General features: G+C 38.8%; 1 long non-coding RNA gene across 1 annotated transcript; it reads left to right on the top strand.

Moving 5' to 3' along the window:
- The first annotated feature begins 337 nt into the window (after window positions 1–337).
- LOC106942931 (uncharacterized) lies at window positions 338–1997 on the top strand. Its single transcript, XR_001423754.1, has 2 exons — window positions 338–429; window positions 904–1997. It is a non-coding gene; the product is annotated as an uncharacterized LOC106942931 (long non-coding RNA).
- The last annotated feature ends 6223 nt before the right edge of the window (window positions 1998–8220 follow it).

Below are 8220 nucleotides of genomic sequence, written 5' to 3'. Positions count from 1 at the left end.
CCATTTATGCCTTAAAGCTGCTTAAAGCTAAACTTTTGTAATACTTTTTTTTTTTTTTTTACATTTGTTAAAACTCACCATGTCATGACATTTGAGACATGATCTCATATATATATATATATATATATATATATATATATATATATATATATATATATATATATATATAGCATATTATATATAATATGATATGAAAAAAAAAACTGAGCTCATCTGCCTTCTCCCAGTGCTAACTAGTTAGCTAGATAGCTGACCTAGTGCTCAGCTATCAGAGCTAGCGCTGTCAATCATAACCTGGTGTGGCTTTATTCATCTCTCTCCCCCTCCCACACTTGCTCTCTCTGTTGTGCTGCAGCTAGCAGAGAATGCCATGAATGCTCCGGCTAGCTAGCATGGCCAGCGATGACAATTAACGGTTTTCCTGTAATGGTAAGTCATCGTCAAGCACAGTTAGCATTGATTGACAGGGCTAAGGCATTCCTCCTGGCTCTAGTTGGTGGGTTTTGGTTGGGAAGACTCGGAAGAGGCGTGTTTCTTCAGGCAGCAAAAGCAGCACAGGGAGGAGGAGGTGGAGGAGACATGTCTGTTTATAAATGATCTCCCTCATAACATGCTGTCATGACAGCAGTGCTGACAAATATGTAAAAAAGAAAAATGTCTTCATGAAAGTCACATACGTGCAGCTCTTAATGCGAGCAGCTTGTTTTAAGACCAAGCCAACAACTGTTTACTTAACTAGGACAGTGCAGAAAATGTATATGTACATTAATTATGCTTTTTTTGTTGCTTTTTATAGACTGTGTGGTTAAGTGTTGTCAACAATGTCTTCTAATCATGTACAAATTACCTAGTCATATTATTAAATTAACTGTCAACTTGAAACATTTTTTTTTTAAAACGCAGTGGGTTGCTGGCAGACTGACCGAGTGCTCCGACCGCCAGACTTAACAGGTTTTGAGGGGGAAACCCAGGCTGTGAAGATGGAGGGATGGTGGATTTTTCAGCCAGTAAAGTACCCAGGAATACACACCAGAAAATTCAACTGGCTGAGAAAGAAAGTAAAGCTGTCAGGAAGACCAATCTATCACTCAAGTTGAATCCAATCGAGTAAAGAGCAAGGCCTTCAGAACAAAGGGATTCAAAGACAGTGTGGAAGAATAAGTCAAAGCATACATGCTGAAGCTGTCATCAGGAAAATATATATTTTTATCTGCATAATAAATACATTTCAGTAAGCATGTTCACTAATAATTCCCTGTTGCTATTGTCATGCATAATTTAGATCCTGTTTATGTGTAGATGACCTGTCTGGCTCACTGAGATAACTAATAACAGACGAATATCACCAGATCTAAATTATAATAATCATAACTTCTGAGTCTAGAAGGTCTTTGCTGTTATGTTCAACTTGAACTGAATAGAACAATTCCTCAGTCAAAACTTGACGTCTCCTGCTGGTCTCTCTCAGTGAATCATCTTTATGAATTTCATTTACTCACTTGTCACTACTGCCTTTTACAAATGAGAATCTAACTGTCCTACTAGAGTTTAGCTGGCCTCGCTAGACGAAGAAGCAGGAGCGGAGCAGTTTTCTGCTTGACTGAGGAGGGGGGGGGGAATAGCAGAAGGAAATTCTTTTGAACATTGCTGTGAAAATGGCCAATTGTTGTGAAAAGGCTGGCCTTGACTAGCCAGCCCTAATTACATAAGCGTTGGTCTTTCTCCAGGGTTTTCCCTAAACCTTATAAATCATGTGAATGTCTGTTTTATTCCACAGCGCTGCAGTCATTGGTCATTTCTCCTGCAGGTCTTCAGTGCCCAGTTTTTCGATATTACTTTTCCTTCCACCTAATAATTCATAAGTCCCATCAATCCTGCAGGCCGATAATCTTGCTCTCTTGATCGCTTCCAAACACACAGCCACTGAATCATAATCATTGACTCAGCTGACCTGAGTTGCTTGCAAACTTGCAGTTACTGCTGATAAGTGTGACTCATAAAAAGAAGAAAAAAATATCAACAAAAAGTAAACAACAAGGTGAACAAAGGCTGCAGTGATGACTGTTAGTTCAGGACTCAGAGAGGAGTGGAGGGGACAGGATGTCCGCTCTCATCAGTGACCTCTTCACTTGCTTTTCACTGGATGCCAGATCAGTTTCACAGCAATGTTCAAAAGAATTTCCTTCTGTTTTTGTTTTTTTTTGTTTTTTTCTAAGACGAAAGAAACGTTAAGATGGCAAACGTGTCGGTATGCTCTGAAAATATGACATCAAATTAATAAAACTGTGATGACTAATGCTGCCTTTTACAGGAACAATGGCAAGTAGAAAGCACACAGGTTGAATAAATCTTAGTGAAATAAACGAACATATGAGTAAAAGCTATTTACTTTCTGCCATATTTGTACAAGCCTGCCTTTAATCTCCAAGAAAAACAGGAACACAATAAAATTTAGATTAATGAATCATTCATTGAGGAGGGACGTCCATTTTGTGTGGATACAGACATTTTTAGTGAACTTATTTAGGTATATTGAGAAGCTAACGTCTGTGACTTTTTTCACTTCTGTTGCTCATTTTGAAGGGCCCTTTGCCTTTCTAAAAAAAAAAAAATTCTGTCAGCAATCTGGCAATTAAAAGGCCACTTAAAGATTTGTGGGGATTTCTGTCAAGTTATAGGAAGATTCATTATCACTTTAAATAGTATGAACTGACAATTCTTTATTTATTACATGTCCCTCACTAATCCAGTTCTAATCCTCCAATATGATGGAACATAGCATATCATACATGCTATCATACAACGCAAATGTTAGCATATGCCTGCAGTGAGCTAATTGTATGACACCATTAGCACCCAGAGGCGTTTTACGTGGTTGCGGGGGACTTTAATCACCTGAAACTGACTAACACTCTCCCAGTTTTTACCAGCACATCACCTGTCCCACACGGGGAGAAAACACTCTGGACTAGTGTGCATCAGCATTCACGGTGCGTGCACCGCATCTTGGCCTCTCCAGCCACATCTCCATCCTGCTGGCGCCACCAACATATCGTCCGCTGACGAGCCAGTGAAGAAGAAAGTTACTGTGTGGCCGAGGGATGCAGCCTCTGTGCTCCAGGACTGTTGTCAGTGCACAGATTGGCAGGCGGACCTGGAGGAAATCACCTCCTCTGCTCTAGGCTTCATCTCTAGGTGTGCTGATGACACCAAGACAGTGACCTGTTACCCGAACCAGAAACCCTCACTGACGGCTGAGGAGAGAGCTCTGCTGAAAGCTAGGGACGCTGCTTTCAGGATGATATTATCATTTGTAATTATTGTGCAAATTTCGACACAATTATGAATGTAGGTTTGAATGTGTGTAGAGCGATGTACGAGGACAAGTTTTGGATTCATTATATTAGAGTTGGAGGAGGGTGAAACTAAATCATTCCCTCCATTTCTTTTCAGATACTAGTATGTGACTGAATCCATGTTATTCTTTTAATTTCTTTATTTTCTCCTAATCTTTGCATTATTGTGAAAAATTGCTGTATACAACACTAAGAAGACTTTCTGCATCTTGGGAATGAAAGATATTACAACTACTACTTACTCCATGTTATAGAAATGGATTTCTGAGTTGTTCAAACCAGAACCTAGATTATATTCCTGTTGTAGAGGACAATGCACAATCCAAAATGGAAAAATATAGTTTGAAGAAATGCTTAAATTCAGCTGCACATATTTAACATTGTTAATTTTCTACTTATCCTAGAGGCCTAATAGAGGTATGCAGAGTAGACCCACTTATATGTGCAGCATAATCCTATGCTCACCTACTTCCTGGGTAAAACACACCAATATTTAGCTGGTGGTCTAGTTTTCCATAGATCTCCAGGGGCATTGCTTCATTAACACACGTTATGACTCATGTCATGCAACTGAATTTCACATTACAGCTTTTAAAACCTAGCATTGCCCAGGTCTTACAAAGTCGACTGGGTTGCACAAGGTTTAGTCCTCAGTCCCACCCTCACGCTTTTTACGTGTCTTATTTTTGCTGCACAGCATAATAATGTATTTTCACCCAAATTCTGATTTGTTTTGGGCTGGTTTATGGGCTCTACTCTAAGATGAGGTTGCTTTGGAAACACTTTAAAATGTTCCCTTCCTCTGATTCCATGAGATGGCGTTGCATTTTCAGATGACTGTAAATCTAACCTGTGTACCATTTATCTTCCTTTGGTCCATCAGACCAGGTGATCACTCAGATAATACACCAAATGAAGAAATATGAGAGGATGAGAAAAGGATGACCTTCACAGGTCACAGTCCCCACCGATAGATTATCCTCCTCCCTTCATAGAAGGAACTTTTCGTGCATTGATTAAAATCACCATTTGATACTAAACGATGAGGAACTTTGACTGTAAATCACACAGAAGCTTCAGTTGTGTGTTTTTTTTTTATTTTTTTATTATGCATCCACAAATAGCTCTCAGAATGCTGCTGGCGTTGAACGCATGCTAAAGCATTCTAATTATAAGCATGTAGCCTTGCTGAAAATCGCAGCCTCCTGCGCAGTATTATGCAAAGTTAGTGGGTGCTTCTTCTTTGGAGTTCTCTTTCTAAAGCATTAAATTGGCTTCGCAAACCTTTGATTAGGCAATCTTCCCCCTCTTCTATTATGTTTGCTGTCCATGAGTGATTACTTACATGCTGAGATAAAAGACTGGTCCAGGAACCGAGGCGATGAGGCGGACGGGACACGATAATGAAATGAAATGAGGCATGAACATTGTCTGTTGCTGTTATCACTTAAGAGTGTGAAGAAATGGTGGAGGACCTGAGAGACCCAGATTCTGCAGAGATTTCTCCACAGCTCTCAACAGAGTTCATCTGTATGCGGAAGAGGTTTCGAATGATTTGGATTCTGGGAGCCTGGGGAGGGAAAAAACCAGCACCAGAAAGCATTTAGTCACTAAGCCTCAGATCTTTGAGGACATAAATGCTGCAAACCGTATGCATTAAAGGCAGAAATGGGACCACGCTTGGCTGTAGCTACGCTACAACGCCAGGCGTTCTCCGGTCGGCCTACATGCACACTTCACTAAGCAAATCGGTGGTTTCTTACGTTTAAATGTCCTCGTCCACTGAACTCTTTATAATGCTGCACCCATCCACCTTCTGGTCGGTGCTTAAAGCACACTGGCTGTTACGCACATAGCCACCTTATTTTGAGCTACAGTGTTAGTTTGACACAGTATCACAGCTACAGTCTTGTGTTGCCGCCATGTGTGCCGGTCAGGCTGACAGGTAAACACATTTGAACTTTCTGATTATGTTTATTATGTTTTTTCAGTCCAATATGTCAAAGACGTTTTAGTGGTCTTATATTTGTACAGCTAAGAGAACAACAACCACGATTCGACCACATAACTCAAGAAACCCTGAATTCCTTTACTTACACCAAGCAGTTATTTATTGTTCCTGATAACTTTATTAAAATACAGGAAATTTGATTCAAAATAAAATAACTATGTCAAACAATCGCACACATTTTTTTTATTATTAGTATTGATTATCTGTGTTGTTTTTGTTGCTGCCTTTTGGCCAGAACTCCCATGAAGAAGAGAGGCTGTCAACCTCGAGGGATTTAAAAAGATAAAAATCATTTTCAATTTTCAGTTCACAAGAAAACTAAGAATGGTTTTAATTAATATGCACAGCCAACTGAAAGTAACTTTTACGCAATGAGACAAAATAGCTTGATGTGAGAGGCATGGTTAAGTTGAATTAAACAACTCTTTTCTACATTAAATTAAAGAAAGGAGAAATACATATACATCTATATCTAAAGAGGGAAAAAATAAACATGATTATTAAAAAACATCAAAAGGAAACAGATAAAAGGTGGGGAGCACGAATGGGCATCATTCATCATACAGAGGCAGAAGAGAGTGAAAAAATGTCAGGAAGGTCACCATTTGTTACAGGATTGATCAGAGTTGTCATTTGCTGAATAATCTTCTCCAACTTTAGAAGAGACATGGTGTCATTGAGCCACTGGCTGCTGGAGGGAACTTTGGTTGATCTGGAGCGTAAAAGCAGATGGTCTGTTGCCCGCAGCGAAGTAAATACTAAAACATCTAAATGACTAGCAGCGAACAGTTTGTAATAAACTGGGATCCCAAAAAGATGCCGACATTGGGGAGAAGGTTTGATGGTTACTGAAGGTATCTTTGACATGATGTCAAAACAGTCCTGCCAAACTAAAAGAGGCAGTGATGAACAAAACTAAAACATATTAAAGCAAATTGCAACAAGGGGCACGACATTAACCGACTCTAAATTAAAGCTGCTGTATGTAACTTTTACAAAATATGTGTGTTTTTTTTTTTATGTTTTATATTTGTTAAAACTGTCACCATGTCGTTGACAGTCTAAACAGATAATCTGTAAAAAGATAGAGCTCCTCCATCTATTGCTGTCTGCAGAAATGCTCTTCTCCGCGTCAAAAACAACTAATCACAGCCATGAGGAAGGTCTTAGAGCTGTCAATCAAACATGGGTACTCGCTGCTCAATGTGCTAATGGCGAAAAAAACCCACAAGGGTAACAGTTTATATGACAGGGTGTGCATAAGACTGACATTACACTGTCATAAACATGAAGGAGTCTTTATGAATGTCTACGATTGTTGCCATGAAGTCTCATTCTGTAAATAATGACACTTAAATGCAAAGTTGCTCTAAAAGTTGCATTAAAAGTCCATTAGAAGTGCCGACTTTGTATCATTATGTAAATAATGACACTTAAATGCAAAGCTGGCACGTTTAATGGACTTTCAATGGACTTTTAGAGCAACTTTGCATTAAAAGTGTCATTATTTACAGACTGAGACTTCATAACAGTCATAAACATTCATAAAGACTCCTTCATGTTCATAACAGGTATTATGTCATGTTTATGACAGTGTCATGTTAGTACACCCCGTCAAGTAAAGTGTTACCAAAACAAGTCACTGCTTATCCATGCTAACTAGCCTTAGCATTCACAGCAGGCTCTGCTGTGGTGAACTGGCTGTAGTGGAGTTGAGAGAGGGGGAATCGATGCCAGGAGGCCTGGATTTCTAAAGAGGCAGAGGCCCAATTTCAACAAAGTAAAATTGAAGATATATTTGATATGGATAGCATTTTTCTTTGCAACTGGGGTGAGCATTACTTGATAGTGCTATAAAATGGCCTTATGTGCCTGGAAATCACATACCATTAAATATCTGTTTCTATACTGTCAGAATGTGGTGACCATTTTAAACTATATGTAAAAAACTTTTATTTTTAATAAAAGTTACCGTACATTCTGCAGCTGTAGTGAATAAATGTTTACATTTTTGACTGACAAAGCTATGGTGAGTCCTAGTATGAGTAGTACTTGAGTAGTGTTTCATTAAGTTTGAGCAGAAATGACTAAAATGCAAGACTTTGAATGATTTCCCTAAATTTAAACTGATCAGTTTCAACCCAGAGCCCTTCACACCTCCAACACGGGGACAGAGAAGGAGCTGCAGACGATCATCTGCTGAGTCAAATTTGAGGCTCCTTTCATTTCTTTAAATGAAACAAGTAGCTGTCACAGCTGCCAGCATACAGTGTTTAGTCAACATTAAAGTATTAGGCATCACATTTAGGTTTATTCTTTTAAAGCCATGCTTTGAGATAAGAAGATCTGTTGGCGTGACGACTCATTGACTAAATTCAAAATTCACAAAAAAGGCTATGTGTATCTCTCTAACAACTTTCTGATGTAAAAAACATTTTGGTAAAGTGTAAACCAGTCAAATAGTAGCACCGACTGTGAGTCTGTTGAGGTGGCTTATTTCTCAGTTTCATGTCGATGTGTTTTTTGATATAATTAAAATTTTTATTTCTCATTGCACAGACAGCACGCTGCACTGCAACCCAATGCTTTTTTTTTTTTTTTTTTTTTCGTTTGTTTTGGGGGTAAAAAATTAATAGTTGATCATCCTAAAATGTTGGTGACACCAAAGAATTTATGTTGCTCTCCAGCTGATGGTATGAAAATGTGGTAGTTCTATTTCCTTATTTAGACTTATTTGGAGCAAGATGAAAAACCGAATTTCACTGCCAAGAAACAAGTTGCATTGTTGGATCAGTGGCTTTCCAGACTTTCTTCCTAAGGCATTCGCCAGCAAGACTTTTTTTTTTTTTTTTT

This window comes from Poecilia latipinna, unplaced genomic scaffold (assembly GCF_001443285.1).
Source record: "Poecilia latipinna isolate Pla-1442-1.1 unplaced genomic scaffold, P_latipinna-1.0 Scaffold4690, whole genome shotgun sequence".
NCBI lineage: Eukaryota > Metazoa > Chordata > Actinopteri > Cyprinodontiformes > Poeciliidae > Poecilia > Poecilia latipinna.
Note: the sequence above shows the minus strand (reverse complement) of the source record. Positions and strands in the feature narration are given on the sequence as shown.